We start from the raw sequence: 21,115 nt of genomic DNA, 5'->3' as shown, positions 1-21,115 counted from the left end.
CTTTTAGATAATGACCCAGCGCTCTAACCAACAGACCTAACACGACGTGCACGAAATTAGATCATTTTTTTAATATTTAAACTAATCAGGTTACGACGTCGTATGACGTATGTGTAGAAGCGAATTCGTTATGAAAGGACGGTTTTTGCTGACCCCCCCCCCCCTGTAGAAAAGTGCTCATCTCAGGGTGAAAAATTAAATTTTTTGGCCAATTTTTCGATATTTGTCGGGCGAAAGATGGGACTTTTATATGAGACCAAATTTGTGAATTTTTGTTCTGTCTGTCGGAAGTTTTTAGCAGACACACAAACATACACGCATGCATACATACATTTTCGCTTTTATATATATAGATTATGTTGGACCCAATATATAGTAATGATTTTAAAGGTTTAAAGAAAATGACTCATGCGCCACCACCGAGAATCGAAACCAAAACTTTTAGCTTATGATTTGCTTTTCCCTTTAACGTTAACGCCTCAGCTATGAAGGCATGTTTGCTGCAAAGCTAAAAATTAAAACATGAATCTATAGCTATTACCTTACCCATGCATATTTGTAATGCCGTCGTTCAACGTTCATCTGGCAAATTCCATTTTTTTTAATTTTCACACTTTAAATCGACTAAAACCCAAATATAAAGTTTCGCATGGGTTTGAATACTCTATATATTAAGTTTCATGTCTGTAGACCAAAAACTGACAGAGGAGTTTGGTAGGCAAAATTTTTAAAACAAATATATATGTGCGTAAATTACATAGTAAAATGCGAATAATATGGTTAAGATTAAACATAGAAAAGTAAAAGGACTAGTTGTTAAAACTGGAGAAGAAAAAGACAAAATAGTCTAGTAAAAAATATTATGAATTTATAACTTAACATAATCCAGTATTAAGAATCGATATATAATGTTAAATTGGTTTTTTAAAAATGTTCTTAATTTTGAATAATCCATCCATAGCCTTTAAGCCCCTGGAGGGGCATAGGCCATCTACAACTTTTTGTAGATGTTTTTGTAGTGAGGAGTTCTTTTTACAGGGTGAGGGTGCTGGCCTCACGCCCAACCTTCCCAGAAGGTACATACAGACAGCGCCTAGCCTTCCCAAATGGTCACCCATCTGGTACTGGCCAGGCTCAACGTTGCTTAACTTCGGTGATCTGGCGAGAACCGGAGTGTCAACGTAATCGTGTCGTACAATTTTGAATAAGAATCGAAAAAATAATAAATTAAAAAAATAAATTTAAAAAAAAAAAAACACTAGCCACCAGGTCCATTTTTTTCTGGCTGGATTTTAAACCAAATCTCCAGATTTAGCGGGGGAAAGTTGCTAAATTTACAACACAGTGTTTCTAGAACTCTCTATCCGACCTAGACAATATTAGAAATTGTGGTCGCTAAGCAGGCAGTTTGGTTTTTTTTATTGTTTTTTTTTGTTTGTTTTTTGTTTTTTTTGTAATACAAATATAACCTGGCTCCTGCTTTTCGCACCTCCCCCCCTCATCACATAAAGTAAGTATTATATTTCCAATAAATCCGCCGAAATAAGAAATATGCGTTCATAGAGGTGATGTACTCACTTCTCACTGCTGTGAGGCTAGATATATAATTCCTACTTACTTGCCTCCCCACAGAGGCAGAGTTAGACATAAGCTTGGTTTTGAATGTGATTAAAATCCAACTCTCCTAAAAGGGGCACTTTGGATTGTTATAAAAAAAAAAAAAAAAAAAAAAAAAAAATTGGCTCGATGTACACAGAGCTCCCCTTTCCTGATCGAGGAAAGAAAAAAAAAACGAAATATATGTTTTCATTGATTGAGATTGTCGGACTTACTTCCTCATCTTGGTTGTTATCGTCACAACGTTTCGGCCGTTTTGCCCTCCGGCCTTCGTCAGGTGTTTTGTATCGGTTGGGTTCGAGACTCCTAACAAACGGTTCCCCAGTTCGATACAAAACACCACCTGATGAAGGCCGGAGGGCAAAACGGCCGAAACGTTGTGACAATAACAACCAAGATGAGGAAGTCAGTCCGACAATCTCAATCAATGAAAACACCTCATCTCAAAAATACAGACAATTACTATATGTTTTCATCTTTTCAAAATTCAAACGAATATGCAGGGTGTCTCAAAAAATGTACTCACACTTCAACTTTTTTTGTTAATAATGAAGACAACGAAAGGGAGTTTCATCTTAACAATTAATAAACAACTTTATTTGTCATCTTTGTTAATAGAAGAGAGAAACAGGTGGAAGGGTTCTTGTGTAAGGATAGAATTAATAATAATTCTGCCGCAACGGGTTTGTATTACTGTACACATAGATTCGAAAAAGTTGTCAAAAAACAAATATATAACAAATAAATGTTATCAAAGGCAAGATAAGTTACTTTCCTACCTAACCGGATACTTTTTTAGTGTTTTTCATTTAATGTAACATGTTTATTCAGATCGAAAAACATACAGTGTTTACCGATGTATTGGAAAATTTCAAATAGCGCCCGACTCTCTCTTAAACACGGTAAGTTTGGGGAAATGAATTAAAAATTAAAAAAAAAAGACTATACAAAATGCTGTCAGAAACCCACCGATTATCTGTCAGCCTATGTCACGGTAACACATTGAGCGAGTTTCTAACAGTATTTTGTATAGTTTTTTTTATTTTTAACTCATTTCCCCAAACTTACCATGTTCAAGAGAGAGTCGGGCACCATTTGAAATTTTCCAATACATCGGTAAACACTGTATGTATATAAACATTTTACATTAAATAAAAAACACTAAAAAAAAGTATCCAGTTAAGTAGAAAAGTAACTTATCTTGCCTTTGATAATATTTATTTGTTATATATTTGTTTTTTGACAACTTTTTCGAATCTATGTGTACAGTAATACAAACTCTTTATTTGTTATATTTTTGGTTTGGACAACTTTTTCGAATCTATGTGTATAGTAATACAAACCCGTCATCTTCATTAGTAGCGTGTACAAGAGAAAAGAGTATGTGTGTGAAGCGCACGAGGAAGCAATTAGGAGTTTGAAAGGTCGACATGTTGTCTTGCTGTACTCACGTTCAACCTGGGGGCCAAGGTCCAGGCTAATGTCTGCTGCCCGGCAGGGTCAGGATGAAAGAGGGTTAAGAGTTTCAGATTTCCCATTTTATGTACTTAGTCACGTGATTTAGAGCTGGTTTGTGATTGGACAAGCCAGGGAGATAATGGATTTCAAATATCGAGTCGCGAGAATTAGCTTCTGCCTGTGATTGTAGCGAGTTTCGGGTGCTACACTTTAACTGTAAATAATGGTGATCCATTTGCACATTTGCGAACATGATTCGTTAATTGCATTTGTTTTCTGTATTCGAAGCTATTCCATTTCATTCTATGTCCATAAATAAATATTTTATCATCATTCGAAGTCTGAGTACATGTAAAATGTTGCATATGATCGCGCAGGAAATGATCAACATCAGCGAAGGATGGCTTGCTTGCATGGAGATTAGCAGCAGCGTTAGCCGAAAAACGCGCATGTGCAAATTGGAAAGTGTGCGCGAGAAGAAGAAGAAAAAAAATACAACGCATGCTCAGGTTAGAAACAAGGAAATGGACTGTATAAAATTAAAATTATCAGGATGTAAAGTTTAATGGGGGGTGTTAAGAGAGTAAACCTTATCATCCTGGGTTATGTCCCTTTGGTTTAAGAACTCTCCCCTGAAGGAGTCATGTTTCTTCCTTACCGGTGTTAACCTTCTTCAAATAAAGATGTTGATAACCTGTCTCCGAGTTGTGGACCTTCCTTTTACTAATATCGACCTCCACATACATTTAACATGTCTCATTTAACAATATATACTAGCAGGCCGTCCGGCATTGCCTGGTCAAAAAATACGTGCTCGTGTTAGAAACAAGGAAATGGACGTGTAAAAGCGAAGTTGAGAACGAGGCTTGCATTGCCTAACATACGGTTGGGAGAAAGAGAAACGAGTGTCAGGCTAAAATGGACATGGAGTAGCAAGAGACTTTTTAAGTGATGCCGAAAGTAACTGTAATAAAAACGTTTTGTAAAAAAAAAAAAAAAGAAAGAAAAAAAAGAAAGAAAAAAAAAAGAAAGAAAAAAAAAGAAAGAAAAAAAAAGAAAGAAAAAATGCCGGACTGGATTTTATTTATTGATATAATTGTGAAAATAATACTTGAGATGAGAACAGTGGGTTTGTATTACTGTACACATAGATTCGAAAAAGTTGTCAAAAAACAAATATATAACAAATAAACGTTATCAAAGGCAAGATAAGTTACTTTTCTACCTAACTGGATATATTTTTTGTGTTTTTATTCAATGTAACATGTTTATTCAGCTCGAAAAGCATGCAGTGTTTACCGATGTATTTGAAAATTCAAAATGGCGCCCGACTGTCTCTTTAACACGGTAAGTGTGGGAAAAGATGTTATAAATAATAAACTAGACAAAATACTATTAAAAAAACAACCGAATATATGTCAACTTATGTCATGGTAACATATATTGAGCGAATTTCTAACAGTATTTTATCTAGTTTATTATTTATAATACCTTTTCCCAAGCTTACCCTCTCCGAGAGAGAGTCGGGCGCCATTTTAAATTTTCCAATGCATCGGTAAACACTGCATGTTTTTCGAGCTGAATAAACATGTTACACTGAATAAAAACACAAAAAAATATATCCAGTTAGGTAAAAAAGTAACTTATCTTGCCTTTGATAACATTTATTTGTTATATATTTGTTTTTTTGACAACTTTTTCGAATCTATGTGTACAGTAATACAAACCCGAGAACAGTAATCCAAAGAATCCAAATGATATGATTAATCAATCCTCGTCTCAAAAATTCAGAAACGCAAAATATTAGTGTTTATCTGCGCAGATGCTATTGTTATTTAGTTGTGTTCTACTGCGCATGCGCTAATTCAAAGAAACTCGATCGCATCTCGCTGCCCCACTTCCCAGCGTACACTTTTCATTCCACTGCGGGGTGCTCGTATAAAAAAATAAAAAAACGACTCTGTTTACACTTCGATCAATCGATAAACACATTAACGCTTGTCAGAAAAGAAACAGCGAACAAACAAACAAACAAAAAAGCCAAAACTCCAAAACGGCAAAGGCGAGAAAATAGGCTTTCCAGTCGACAACAATGGCGCCGGCAGCCATTTTATCAAGTAGATTTTCGCGCCAAAACATCTTTCGTCATTAACTGACTTTTAATTGCTCAGATTTTCCGCGTTAATTGTCCTGCCGAGAAAAACAAAACGCATTTTATTGTTCCAAGGTTTGTTTATAGTTTACAACCAGATAATTATTTACCAGCACTCATATCTAGAGTTTATCGTTATACTTTTCGAGGTAGCAAAACTCATTGTTACTTCTCAAACAAGCCGTAAACTAAGTTTTAAAATATCTATCTATGGTCTATCCTTGATTAACAGTCCTTCCTTTTGTGTGCTTCGATGAACAACTTCATCTTTATTGTTCTGCTGATAAACTTATTCCTTCTTTTGTTGTTGTTGTTGTTGTTGTTGTTGTTATATTTTACTACTCTGTTTTGAACTGCATCTATAATACAGTGCGTATGGCGCGCGTGTGAGAAAATCAGCAGCAGCTGTAGAATAGCTGACTAGCGAAAATATTAGCAGCAGGAGCAGCCGGCAACTACTTGATAAATTTTTGTATTTTTTTTTTTTTTTTTTTTTTTTGGCATATATCATCTTCATTCCGTGACAAGTAGGTACAATATAAAAGTTTGTCATTTTTGTTTATCGCTATAAGTGTCAACCTGAATATGTGTATGTATGTATATATATATATATATATATATATATATATATATATATATATATATATATATATATATACATGTGTGTGCATGCGTATATATATATATATATATATATATATATATATATATATATATATATATATATATATATATATATATATATATAAAGCGTAGGTAGTAGTTTGCTTGAAGCATTGTTGGTAAAGAAATATATAGAATTTGTTTTAAAAGCCAAAGACAATGCGGGGAAAGACCGGAATTGTGAAAGTAAAGAAAGAAAAACAAACAAATGTAGACGGGTATGCCTGAGTAGAGGAGTGTCTAGCCTTTATTCGTCTATCTTTCCTCGCCTCAATGTATAATTATTTACAACCAAGTTGCTGGTATGTCCGATGTATGTAAAATCCATGGGTGATATGGAACTTTGATTAATTTCGAGAGAAAGGGACCTCTCTTTTTCAAAAGACAAAAGTGGATTCAAGATGGCGGAAAAGAACGTGTCCAAAAAGTCACTGAAGGTTTAAAAATCTTTGTCATTTTACCATTTTCTCTATCGCAGACATTTTACAGATAATATTTTGGAAATTAATTATAGATACGTATGCATATTGTGAAATTGCTTTACCAAAATTAGGCAATGCTTTGGCGACAACATTATCTCTCGATATGACAATGTCAAATGGACACCACGTTCTCCAGCCTTGACTAGCTCTGACTTTTTCTTGTGGGTATATTAAAAAAGAGAAACGAGAAAAAAAACATTGAAAATGTCTTTTTTTTACGGCTCTCTCTAATACCATCGAAGAAAAAAATAAGAAAAGTAGTCTATATATCTATAAAAGTGAGAATGTGTGTGGGGGTGGGGGTAAGGATACTTCTCAACCTATATACTCAACACATCTTGGATCTACAGACTTGAAATTTGGTATGTAGGGTAACCAGACACATGGAAAGTTTTCTAATTTGTTTTCGTCCGGAAAAACGGACTGCTAAGGGGTCAAAAATTGAAAAGTTGGTACTGGGGGGGGGTCATCGGATTTGTATCTGTTTGTGAACTGTTTCACTAGGTTTGAAAACACTTTTTAAAGAACGTGGAAAGCTGGTCTAATGGTTATCGTACTTGACTCACTGTCTTTAGGATTTGGTTTCGATCTCAGCTCGAGTATTTTTTATTTTTTTTTGCAGGAAGTGAACTGCTTAGAAAAACAATACTCGCATGCATGTCTTATTTTCTTTCCGTTTTTTTTAATTTTTTACTCCAGTTTTTTTTTTTTTTTTTTTTTTTTTTTTAAAGGAATTTAACGTTACATTTAATACAGGACAACGTCGGGTACTTTTAACATATGTTTAAAAGTGAGAATCTGTGCGTGTGTGTGTGTGTGTTAGTGTTGTGTGTGTGTGTGTGTGTGTGTGTGTGTGTGTGTGTGTGTGTGTGTGTGTGAGAGAGAGAGAGGACAACTCTCAGCCTATATACTCAACGAATGTTTATCTACAGACGTGAAATTTGGTATATAGGATATTCAGACATGTGGACATTTTTTTAATCCGTTTTCATCTGGAAAAAAGGCTATTAAAGGGTCAAAGTTGAAAAATTTGTACGCGGAGTTTTATCTGTTTGTTTCACGAATGCACATGTGCGAATGGTTTGCCTGATAGATTCCTTATGTTAAGAATAAGTAGGTTTTAAAACACTTTATAAAGTTCGTGTCAAGCTGGTATAATGGTTATCGTACTTGACTCACTGTGTTTAGGTGTTGGTTTCGATCTCAGCGCACATTTTTTTTTTTTTTTACTAACAAGAAATGAACTGTTTAGAAAAAAAACATAATACTCGCATGCGCATGTCTCAGTTTCTTTCCGTTTCTTTTTTTTTTAAATTCATTTTTTAAAAAAGAAAATTAACGCTACGTTTATTACTTACGGTATTTCTGTTTATAATAAATAAGAAATCTGCACTAATTAAAATATAATATTTATGCGTATTTTACGACCGGGCAACGCCAGGTGGCCTACTAGTAAAAACTAAAATGACTGTTACATAGCGCATAGGGCGCACGTGTGAGAAAATCAGCAGCAGCCGTAGAATAGCTGATTAGCGAAAATATTAGCAGCAGCTGCAGCGGCCGTCTTAGACATATGCAAATTAAACAAGTGTGCACGCGCTGATGTCATGGGAAGGGTGAAAAAAAAAGGATAGCACGTGATTAAGCAAAGGAAGTGATTGGACGGCGAAAGAAAAAAAACGCGTTGCATGGTCAATGAAAAACATGTTGGATATTACTGGAATAAATGCTTTTTGTATTCAACTAAAAAAAAAAATGCTGAGTCGTATTTTTTTATGCCCTTCTCTGTTTGTTCCTGCGACGGTACTAGACAGCGTGTGGTTGAAAACTAACAACACGGTTTAAGTGTAACGGCCACGTTACACATCCCGGACAATGCCAGGTAGGTTCAGTTGGTTAGTAACACATTGTGTGTTCCCCTGCTTAACAATAAACTCTGACTCCAACATCGTTGATTTCTTCTATTTTATCTTAACTTCTGGACGTGTCGTTATCTCTCATATTGGTGGCTGCTGGATTGGTCGGTCAGTTGGTTGTGTTGGGCATATTAACTCTTTTCACGTTATTTAATGCCAAATTCAGTTATTTTGAAGAAAAAATTTTTAATAGAATTTTTTTTTTTTCAAGTCGGTTTCTATTTAACCCATAGTTGGGACCCTGACAGGTACTACCACTCCAGGTCAAAGTGGACCTGGGAGCAATGGCAATTAAATGGTGGCTCCACACTCCCCAAAGCCCGTAAGCTGGAGCCCTCACCCTCGGATATATTTTAAGGTCATATCCAGGCCAGTGTCTGCTGGGGTGGGGGTGCATGGGTTCATATGTATAAGAAAATATAAAATAACACAAAACAAAAAAAATAAACGATGACACATTCTGAAAATATCAGTTGTACTCTGGGATATGTGTGTAACACCATCGACCCTACATATGCTAAGATCCGCATCTACGTTCTCTTGTCAATTAATGTCAGCGCTCTCAATCTCCTAAAGTTCTCTTGATCTGCTTCAAGCCACAATATGCCTTCAACTGTGTCAATTCAAAACTCTCCTTATTCTAACTGCCGTCAACTGTCTTGAACCCAAGAGTGCCCACAAATGTCACAAACTGTTGCAGAACTCACTACCACACATGAAATTGGCTATAAATTGTGCACTTTTGACAGCGATGGGTTGGTGGCTGTGCATGGGTGTCCGGAGCAGGCTTTGTCACTCACATCTCTGTCGTCAATCTGAAATTGACAATAAAACTATAGGAGTGTGAAAAATTAATTGATCATCATTCAATCCCGGGCAACGTCGTGTGTCCCTGCTGGTATAAAATAAAACAAAACACGAAAGAAACCCAAATGAAGACACACTCTGTAAATATCAGTTGCACTGTGGGATATATATGTGACACCATCGACCCTCTACACATTGAGATCAACATCTATCGAGTCTGTGTTCGTAAATTGGTGTCAGTTTCTATCGATTTCCTAATTTCGATCTGGTCCAGGCCACAACCTGTTTGTAACATATTATTTCATTGGAATTCATTATTGAGATGAGTATTGTGTCAAACCTGTAACTGTTTGTGACAGTTATAGGTTTGACACAGTTGAGACGTTGTTTGGTTGTAAAAATTATTATATAATCTCTCACATTCTAAGTTAGCATTGCTGGATGGCATCGTTGAAATTCCTAAGTTCGGTTTGTCTAACTGATGAGCTCAAATGAGGGCGAAACTCGAGTTTTGGACTTCTTGTTCATTGACTGTCATGGATCGTGTGGGCTGCGACGTTGTTTGGCTGTGGAATTTATTATAAATAATCTCTCACATTCTGAAAATTCTATCACTAATTGCTCGCTAAGTTAGAATTGCTGGATGGCATCGTTCTTCCGAGTTAAATTCTTACTTGTGAGACATCGGCTTTGGGTTATTAGCTGACAGGGTGACTTGAACTTCCGGTTAGTTGACTGTCATGGTTCGTTAGCAGTATCAGAATTTTTGTAGGAATTTTTGACACCCCTAACACGAAACTGCGAATACAATATAAAAATCTCGTAATTTCTCTGTTAAAAGTGGGTTATTTATTTTCTTTATGGATTATACTTCCAAAATAAACTATTACAGTTGTTTTAAAAGTAATAAAAATATTTTTATTTTTTTTTTAAAACAGTAATGAATTTTCCGAACTCAATATTTTTCAATTTTTAAACTCAATATTTTTAAATTTTTAAATTTTAAAAATCTATCAAAATTTTTCTATTGATTCTATTTTTACGATATTTTCAGGGTCAATGTGAAATTTTATGTTCTTTCCAATAAACCGAATATAATATTTTAGACAAACGTTTTTTTTAAATTCACGCCCCCCCATTTTCACGCCCCCCCATTTTCACGCCCCCCCCCATTTTGAAATGTCTATTAAAAAGTAAATAATTAATTTATGTTTAATAGGTTTATATATCACAAATTGAAGAGAAAAGGTCAATAAATAATATATTCAAATTTAAAACAAAAAAAAAAATCAGTTTTTTAGAAATTTACCTGTAAAGTCCGAAGTTTAAAACCTTATTTTATAAGAACACATTTTTTCTTTTTGTCTTTTTTTTTTTTTTTTTAATGAAACCTTGGTCCTTGCTCCTTTAATTGAAAAAAAAATTAGGGCTTGAATTACATTTTTCGAGGAGTTATAAGCTTAGAAAGATAGGGGGTCGAATAATTTACGCCTCTCATTTTGAAATGTCTATTAAAAAGTAAATAATTAATTTATGTTTAATAGGTTTATATATCACAAATTGAAGAGAAAAGGTCAATAAATAATATATTCAAATTTAAAACAAAAAAAAATCAGTTTTTTAGAAATTTACCTGTAAAGTCCGAAGTTTAAAACCTTTTTTAAAAAAAAAAAACACATTGTTTTGTTTTGTTTTTTCTTTAAATAAAACCTTGGTCCTTACTCCTTTAATTGAAAAAAAAAATTAGGGCTTGAATTACATTTTTCGAGGAGTTATAAGCTTGGAAAGATGGGGTGGAATTATTCACTATTTTCACGAAATTTCTGACACTGCTAATGGTTCGTGTGGGCTGCGACGTTGTTTGGCTGTGGAATAATATATATATATATATATATATATATATATATATATATATATATATATATATATATATATATATATATAGCAATTTCATATCATTTTATGGAAGTACCTGTTTACATTAAACAGAAAAACGTTATCTGGATCTGCGCGTGTCCTCATTTAAAAGAGAAGCAAGAAAAAAAAAACATTGAAAATATCTTTTCTTTTTTTTTTTTGCGGCAAAAAAAAAACTGAAATAACAGAATAAAAGCCTTTCAACTCAAACGTTTGCACATAAATATCAAACGATGAGGCGGAGGAGGGGGGGAGGGCTAAAATGGAGTTGAAACATGTTTTGTACACAAACTTGGGGGAGAAAGATGGGAGCTAAAAAAAAAAAAATCACTCGAAATAAATGCGACCGGTGTTTATTATTGTCGTTCTCCGTTAAGTGACTTCGAAAAGGTGACAAACGCACGCGCACATAAAATACCGGGCATCCGATAAACCCCTTTTTCCTTTTCCTTTTTCCATTATTTCATTTATTAATTTATTTATTTTTACAAAGAAGCCCACACTTATCAAGGAACGAAGGCCACTCGAGGATAAGGGTTAATGAGTGTACGGTAGTCAATGGGAAAATATTGTAGCAATCGTTAATAGTGGGAATTTGGTAAATTGGATTATTTAACGCTGCGTCGCTGCGTGCGTTAGTCACCTGGGTGTTCCAAACGTGGTGTCTCCCACGGGGGGGTTTATACACCCGAATATTATACACCCTAATATTATACACCCGAATATTATACACCCGAATATTATACACCCGAATATTATACACCCAATATTATACACCCTAATATTATACACCCAAATATTATACACCCTAATATTATACACCCCAATATTATACACACCAATATTATACACACCAATATTATACACCTCAATATTATACACCTCAATATTATACCCCCCAATATTATACACCCCGATATTATACACCCTAATGTTATACACCCCAATATTATACACCCCAATATTATACACCCCGATATTATACACACCAATATTATACACCCAATATTATACACCCTAATATTATACACCCTAATATTATACACCCCAATATTATACACCCCAATATTATACACCCGAATATTATACACCCCAATATTATACACCTCAATATTATACACCCCAATATTATACGCCCCAATACAAAATGTTTATAGTGATTTTGTAAGTTATCCTGCTGGTTTAGGATATATCTAAGCTTCATGTTCAACAGTTTGTACCATTTGTATTTTTTTTTATATCAATATAAAATAATACAATAAAATAAATTATGAAAATAAATAAAAATGAAGACATTACATTAAGTTCATAGTTACAAGACTGCTAGAGTAATAAATTGTAAATAAAATAAGAATCCAATCAAAACTTATGAAAAAGAAAATACCAAAACATATAAATTCCATATTAAACCAAAATTCCATATTAAACCAAAACATATAAATTTCATATTAAATATTACAGATTAACCTAATGATACATAATATGCGCGTATCTATACATTAATACGATAGCGTGTGTGTTATTTTTTGTGTCACGCTTACATCCGGCTCGTTTAATTGTTATGTACTTCCATTTCTTGTCATAAATAATTTTACCAAGAATTCTTCATAAGTTTTAGTTTCGGTTTCGATTATAACTCCAGTAATCTATTTTTTATATAAATAATTTTATCAAAAATTCTTCATAAGTTTTGGTTTTGGTTTCGATTATGGCTGAAGGAACTCAAGTTCATATATATATACACACACATATATATAGTAGAAATGGTAATTAATAAAAACTGAAGAAAGTGCTCAATACTGTTGTAGAGCAAATATGCGTTTTATTTTTCATTACCGTATCTCTCTGTTAAGTTACATTATTGTTTCAGCTACCCGGCCGTTTTTTTTTTTTGGCCGTCTATACTTATATATATATATATATATATATATATATATATATATATATATATATAAGTTTTTATTTCGATTTCGATTCAAGTTAATGTACCCAAGTCATATGGATATATATATTTTTTTTATTTTTGAAATCGCAACTTTATAATATATAAAAATTGATAGAACATTAACTCTATAATAATATATACGAAATCTGCAAGAATTAAAATATCATATTTAAGCGTACTTTACGACTGAGCTTTGCCTGGCGTTCATGCTAGCTCAGATAAATACTTTTGCAGTTTTAACAAAAAAGCTACAATGGAAAAATACAAAAATATATAAATAAAAAAAATCATACCACGTTAAGTCAGCTGGAGTAACTTGATACCCCAGAAGGACAAAGCAACGTCTACCTCCAAGGGAAAACCAAGATACAACTGCACCATACCACGTGTGCTATACCCTCACTGAGTCAGGAGAGTACATGGAGGGAGGAAAAGAAATAAGTTGCCAACTACAAATTATGAGCACGTAAGCACAATTGAGGTGGCAAAACACCCCATGGGACTAACAAAGGGTTAAGGGGGCAGCTCATCAAGAACTTGTTTACATTAGACTTGAAGACGACCGTATTATAGTCAGCTCGAAAGCAGGCAAACGGAAGACAGTTTTTTTTGTTTTTTTTTTTACAAGGTGGTCACCACTTATCAAGGCCCAGAAGCCACTCAGGGATAAGGGTTATTGTAAGTATAGTACGTTAGTGTGGATATTAAAAGTGTCTACTTAAGGGGGCGGTTCATCAGGAATTTGTTAAGTTTTGAGACATTGTGTTGAACAAAGATGGCGGCGTAGTTCAGATCACTAACCAAGATGGCGACCAAGAATCAAATGCGGTCCGTCGCGTAGTTAACCTCTTAAGTTCTGAGATATTATGTTGAACAAAGATGGCGGCGTAGTTCAGATCAGTAACCAAGATTGCGGCGAAGAATTAAATGCGGTCCGTGACGTAGCAAATGGCAAACTGATTGAATTCAAAATTCAACGATTTTTATAATAATTTTGCGACGTTTTCATTGGTTGTTTAGCACAGCTGTTGGTTATAAAAATGATTGGCGAATCCATTCGTCTCATACCCCTATTAGAAGTCAAAAACTTTTTATGACGTTGGACTTGAAGACATCCAAGTTGTAGTCTGGAGGGAAGCAGGCAGACGGAACAGAGTTCCACAGGTGTGCAGTTCTAAGAAAGAAGCTTTGATCATGGAATCTACGTTTTGATTTAGGCATAGATAATGAGTGGGGAAAGTTTTTGACGGTGGATTCAGCTAGATGGGTGTTTTTTGTAAAAGATTGGCGAGGGATGATCAGAGATTGGAGTTCAGACGAGCACCTGCCATGGAAATAACGATAAAACAAAGATAGGCTTGCAACGTCTCTTCTGTGGGAGAGAGGTTGCAGGGAAGAGAAAAGGGCATCCCACACTAAGTCACAAAGTCTATTTTGTACTCTGTCAAGGCAGGATAGGTTGTTTTTAGCAGCTCCTGCCCAAATATTGCAGCAGTATTCCATCCTTGGACGTACTTGGCTTTTATATAGATAGAGAATTGCATCAGGAGTGAGATATCTTCTGGGGCGATAGAGGGATCCCACCATCTTTCCAGCGACCTTGGCAACAGACTTGATGTACGTGTTCCACTTCAGATCAGGACTGAAGGTCAAGCCCAGAAGCTTGTCAAAACACGGGGCTTCTCCTAGACGAGAGCCATCCATTTCAATTGATGCCAGATGGGCACCAGAGCGTTGATGATGTAAAGATAGGAGTTTGGTTTTAGATGCATTAAAGGTAACCAGCCACGTCTTCCCCCACTGAGCTACTCGTTCGAGATCAGAGGAGAGAGAATCAGAGAGAACTTTGTCATTTACAGCCTTTGATGTGTTGCCATAGATGGTCATGTCATCAGCATAGATGTCAACGAATGATTTAAGTATGTGTTTAGGGAGATCATTGATGTAGATCAGGAAGAGAGTTGGGCCCAGGATGGACCCTTGAGTGACTCCAGCATTAATACTGCAGGCCTCTGATTTTTGTCCATCAACCACTACTCTTATGAGCCTATCAGAGAGAAACGATTTAATGATCGAGAAAACATTTCCAATTATACCGTAGCTGGAGATCTTGTGAAGTAGGCTTTATGCCATACCTTGTCGAAGGCCTTTGATATGTCAAGAGCAATTGCCCTGGAAAGGAAGCCTTTGTCAAGAGATTCATTAATCCTATGAGATATAACCACTAGCACATCTGCGGTAGATCTTGCAGAACAGAAACCATATTGTGTGTCACTAAGAAGGTTATTTCTGCTGAGGTGGTTGACTATTTATCTATTTAATATGGATTCCAGCAACTTAATCATGACACACAGGAGACTTATTGGTCTGTACTGAGAGGGAGATGACTTATCACCTGAGTTCTTAAATACAGGGCATACTGATGAGGTTTTCCATGGTGTTGGAAAGCACTTCTCCTTAAGGCAACGTTTAAACAGTTTCGTAAGTATGGGAGCAAGTTCTGGTTGAAGCTTTTTTAACACTATAATTGGGATGCCGACAGATATTTGTATGTTACCTAGCGTGTTCTGTGTTATAGGAGGAAATATGGGAATGTAATGGCCTTCGTCGCATAGGGTAGAATTAGCTGCAAAGTTCTTGGCAAATAGTTTGGCCTTGTCTGAAGCTGAAGAGATGACCTCTGGTCCGTTGATAATGGTTGGGATAGAACGCACACTTCTGTTCAGGATCCTATTTGTTATTTGCCAAAACTGGTGGGAACCAAGCCGCTGATCAGCTACTTTGGATTTAACAGACTGGGCATATAGCTCTCTTGCATATTTTATTACTCTTTTACAGTGGTTGCTGGCGTTCCTGAAAGCAGCTTTAGTCTCAGTGCATCTATTACGTTGGTAGCAATGGAAAAAGTGATTTTTGTGCGCGGTGGCAGCAGCACATTCTGGGGAGAACCATGGCTGGCTGTTAGGTTTTTGTTGGAATTTTTTAGATGGTATGAATCGGTCTATGCCTACAATTAACCATTCGGTCAGGTCTGATACTATAGAGGACACATCATTTTTAAACATGGAATGCAGAGGTAGGTCAGATATGAATGTACGGAAGCTATCCCAGTCAGCCATAGAGTATCGGTATACAGTGTGGTGGAGGGGTACGTCTGGGGACTTATTACATTTCATTTTTATCTTAACTGATACGACGGAGTGGTCGGAGGATCCTAGAGGAGAAAAAACGGAACATGAACATAGCTCAGGGGAAGTTGAGAGAAAAAGGTCTAGGAGGCTTGCATATTGATCTGAGTGAGGTCATAAGCAATGGCAAAATCATAACAGAACCTCCCCTCATCGTCCGTCTTATTTGAGTTGGTCAGCCATTCCACGTTATGTGGATGTTAGCCGTCGGGTGTGCAGACAGTATGTGGTCTATTTTCTCAGATATACTCGTAAAGATAGTAACTCCGCTGTTGTGGGGCCGATAGAGGGCAAATATAAATGCAGTGGTGTAAGCAAGTGCAACCCTGAAGCACATATAAGGTAAATTAGGATCTTCTCTAGAGATATCCCTGCCACATGGGAAGCCATCTTTAATGTAGACACATGTTCCATGCCCATGGCGATCTTGGGGGTCAGATTTAGATGTTAAGTTAAAGTATCCGTTAATTATGAACTCATCTAGGGAAGTGGTCGGCCCTATTCCAGTTTCGCATAGAAAGAATTTGTCCGGTGTCGTCTCCTGTAATTGGGTTTCAACCTCTGGAAGTTTGGAACGTAGACCCCTGATGTTGGAGAAGGAGACCTGGTAGTAGGGGTCTACGTTGGAAGATGGGGTTCTAGGTTTATTCGAGAAGCTTTGTTCATGGAATCTACGTTTAGGTTTAGGCACAGATAAAGAGTAGGGGAAATTATTGATAATGGTTTCAACTAGACGAGTGCTTTTCATGAGAGTTTGGTAAGGAAGGATCATAGATTGGTGCTCAGACGAGCACTTGCTATGAAAATAACGATAGAGCAGAGACAGGCTCATGATGTCTCTTCTGTAGGAAAGAAGTTGCAGAGGAGAGAAAATGGCATCCACTATTAGGTTTCGAAACCGGTTTTGAACTTTGTCAAGGCAGAACAAAGTGCATCTAGCAGCTCCTGCGCAGATGTAGCAACAGTACTCCATCCTATGACGTACTTGGCTCTTGTGCATCGGCACTGAGATATCTACTAATCACCTCTTGAATGAGTTTGTGTTTTGCCAAATTTAGCTGATATTGTATTTGAGTTAATTTGCTAATTTGCTAATTGAGAACGATTAAAGTGGGACATTATATTTCTGTTGTAATAATTGTCTTCACAGCCTGTTGGAAAAATAATGAGTCATTTATTGAGAATTGCAATGTATGAAGCATGATAGCGATTCTAAATCACATTCCCTGACACCAGCAACCATATTAGTTCCTTGAATCCTGCAAGACTAAGAAAACTTTGTTGACTCATTGAACATTGTGCAATTCTTCACTTATTCTTGCACCTGTTTGTGCACCTAAGAATTGGAACAACTCTAATCACAGCTCTGCACAGTTCAATATCATTTGAAAGCCAATGACCTGTCAAAGTCAGAAAGGGAGCATTATTTGTAGCAATTGTCCAAATGTCTGTCGTCAAAGAAATGCTGTGAATTCCATTAAGAGAAGATTGAATTTTTTTTTTTTACTTTTATAAATATACTAGCGAGGGGTACCCGGCGTTGCCCGGGTGTTTGGAGGTGTGTGTGAAAACTCCAGGGGGGGGGGGGGGTAAAAAAAAATGTTTTGGTAGGTAAGTATGAGGATCGAACCCGAAACGTTGAGGCAAAGTTGTAAATTAAAGCATGAAAAAAAGACGTGCAATGTTAACCATTGCCCCACCGCGAGATGCTAATGGAAACACGTTTGAATTTATTTAATTACTTAAATTAACAGGTGCACGTTTTAATGACTTAATGAGGTCAACTTTTGACTGTGGGGGTAGCATTTCATTTAGTGCGGGAATGCTTTCCCCCCCCCCCAAGACGTTGGGAGTAGGGGGAAACATTATAGGAAAAGGCCTAACCTACATGCGGCGAGCGAAAACTGTTGAATATTTATCTTCCCGAAGTCGAGCAAATTAAATAGACAGGCGAGCTCCGTTGTTAACTGTGAGATATTACGATTTACATGTGATATAAAAAGTTTTAAAAAGTTGTGAACCAACTGACCGCTTCTCTGAAAAAAGCCTTTCTTGGACATGCACAAAAAGCAAACATACATTTTCGCTTTTATATATATAGACTAGCGAGGGGTACCCGGCGTTGCCCTGGTGTTTGGAGGTGTGTGTGGAAACTCCAGGGGTGGAGGGGGGGTTAAAAAAGTAAGTATGAGGATCGAACCCGAACCCTTGAGGCAAAGTTGTAAATTAAAGTGTGAGGAAAAAAAGTGCGACGTTAACCATTGCCCCACCGCGACATGCTAATAGAAACACGTTTGAATTTATTTAATTACTTGGATTTAGCAGGTGCCCGTTTTAATGAGTTAATGCGGTCAAGTTTGACTGCGGGATTTCATTTACTGCTGAACGGTTTTTTCCCCCCCAAGATGTTATAGGAAAAAGACTAACACACATGCGGCGAGCGACAAATGTTAAATATTTATCTTCCCGAAATCGAGCAAATTAAATAGAGCTTCGTTGTTAACTGTGAGATATTATGATTTATGTGCGATATAAAAAGTTTTAAAAAGTTATGAAGCGAGCGACCGCTTCGCCTTTTGTAGACACACAGAAAAAGCGAACACACATACATACATACATACATACATTTTCGCTTTTATATTTATAGATTAGGAATTATGTTTTCAGTGAAATGCTTTTTTGATGGAATACTAAAAATTTTGACAAAGTTTTGCAATAAGCCTTTTAAATGCAATATCAGATATGGTTGAATTTCTATTTGTTACAATATTTTTGACTAATGAGGTGTATGGTCCCTCACAGTTGGGAGATTCTATTTATAATCTGCTAGGAACTGACAAATCAAATTAATTCACATTTTACTACCAACCAATCAGAAACCAGAATTGCTCCAGAAAAATTAAACCTTTTCTGTAGACACTTTGCATGTGTTTTCTTCGTGCCAGCATGGGAAGAATCTTTTGCTCTGTGGCACAGATAAAGAGTAGGAGAAATTAGAGCTGTCTACTGACAAGCCTTGTATAGAACAACTAACCACCGGAAACTGTTCTGAAACTAAACTGTGGCTTCCATACATTACAAGAGCTTTTCGTTAGTCTAACATTTTTTCACATATAATATATTGCATTCCACTGTTTTGCCAAATTTAGCTGATCATGTATTTTTATTAATTTGCTAATGGAGACTAAAGTAAGGCTATATTTCTGTTAATTGTAATAATTATCTTCACATCCTGTTGGGAAAATAACGAGTCATTGAGAATTGCAATGTCTGTGTGAAGCATGATAGTGACTCTAAAACCATAATTCCTAACACTAGCAGCCATATTTGCTCTTAAATCCTGGAAGGTTAAGAAAAATTTATAAGAAATTTTAGACTCATTCTTCACTTATTCTTGTCTCTGTTCAAAGTCATTTTACAGCCAATAATCTGCCAAACTCAGAAAGGGGGCATTATTTACAGCAGCTATCTCTATCTATATAAAAGCCGAGTACGTCCAAGGATGGAATACTGTTGCCATATCTGGGCAGGAGCTGCTAAAAACAGCCTATCCTGCCTTGACAGAGTACAAAATAGACTTCGTGGCTTAGTGGGGGATGCCCTTTTCTCTACCCTGCAACCTCTCTCCCACAGAAGAGACGTTGCGAGCCTATCCTTGTTTTATCGTTATTTCCATGGCAGGTGCTCGTCTGAACTCCAATCTCTGGTGCTCCCTCGCCAATCTTTCACGGAAAACACCCGTCTAGCTGAATCCACTCTGAAAAATTTCCCCCACTCTTTATCTGTGCCTAAATCAAAACGTGAATCCATGAACAAAGCTTCTTTCTTAGAACTGCACACCCAACTCTGTTCCGTCTGCCTGCTTCCCACCTGACTACAACTTGGATGTGTTTAAGTCCAATGTTAACAAATTCCTAATGAACCGCCACCCTTAAGTAAACACTTCATCAAATCTCCACATTAATGTACTGTACTTGCAATAACCCTTAACCCTGAGTGGCTTCCGGACCTTGATAAGTGATGACCACCGTGTAAAAAAAAAAAAAGCGTTAAAAAATACGACTCAGCAAAGCATTTATTCCAGTAATTTCCAACAACACACTTCACTGTATTTCAAAATATCACTCACATATCAAACATGCTTATCGAGATGCTCTTTCATACCCGTATTTTTGTCATTGCTTGCGTTTCCGCTTTTTCAACGATGCGGCGCATTTTCTCTCTCGCCATCTAAGAGTCAAAACCTTTGCTCGACCATGTACTGCACTTTTTCTCCTTCCCGTCACACACTTGTTTAATTAGCATATGTGCTAAGACAGCTGCTGCTGCTGCTAATATTTTTGCTAGTAAGCTATCCTACGGCTGCTGTTGATTTTCTCACACACGCTATGTTACCATACACTGCTGTTTTACAGTAATAAATTAGCCTGAAAAAAATAAATTTTTTAAAAATGAAACAAACTTATCAGGATATAAAAAGCTCTACCTGGTTAAGACGAGCAAATTGAATAATAATTAAAAAGATAAAAAGAAAATTTTCTCTCCTTTCATCATAATCGCTCCATGTCTTGAAAAGCTTCTGGGACTGACATTTACTCCTGATCTGAAATGGAACACATGCATCAAATCTGCTGCCAAGATTGCTGGAAGAATGATTGGATCATTCTACCACTCCAGTAGGTATTTCACCGCCAATGCAATCCTTTATCTGTACAAGAACAAATCCTTCTAGACTAAGGCAATTTTTTTTTTCATCCAGAGTACACCATTTTTTAAGTAGCTGGGTGTTCTAACTTTGCCTTCACAAGGAGGCAAGTAAGATAATTTTTGACATTGAAGTTTTATATTTAAAATCTTTACATCAAGAGATTTTTTTTTTACATGGGAGTGACCACTTATCAAGGCCTGAAGATTACTCGAGGATAGGAGTTATTGAAAGTAAAGTGATCACTGGAAGAACAGCATATTAA

Source organism: Euprymna scolopes, chromosome 36 (genome assembly GCF_053919585.1).
Source record: "Euprymna scolopes isolate OS-2025 chromosome 36, ASM5391958v1, whole genome shotgun sequence".
Classification (NCBI taxonomy): Eukaryota; Metazoa; Mollusca; class Cephalopoda; order Sepiida; family Sepiolidae; genus Euprymna; species Euprymna scolopes.
The sequence above is the reverse complement of the archived record's forward strand: the minus strand, read 5'-3'. Positions refer to the sequence as shown.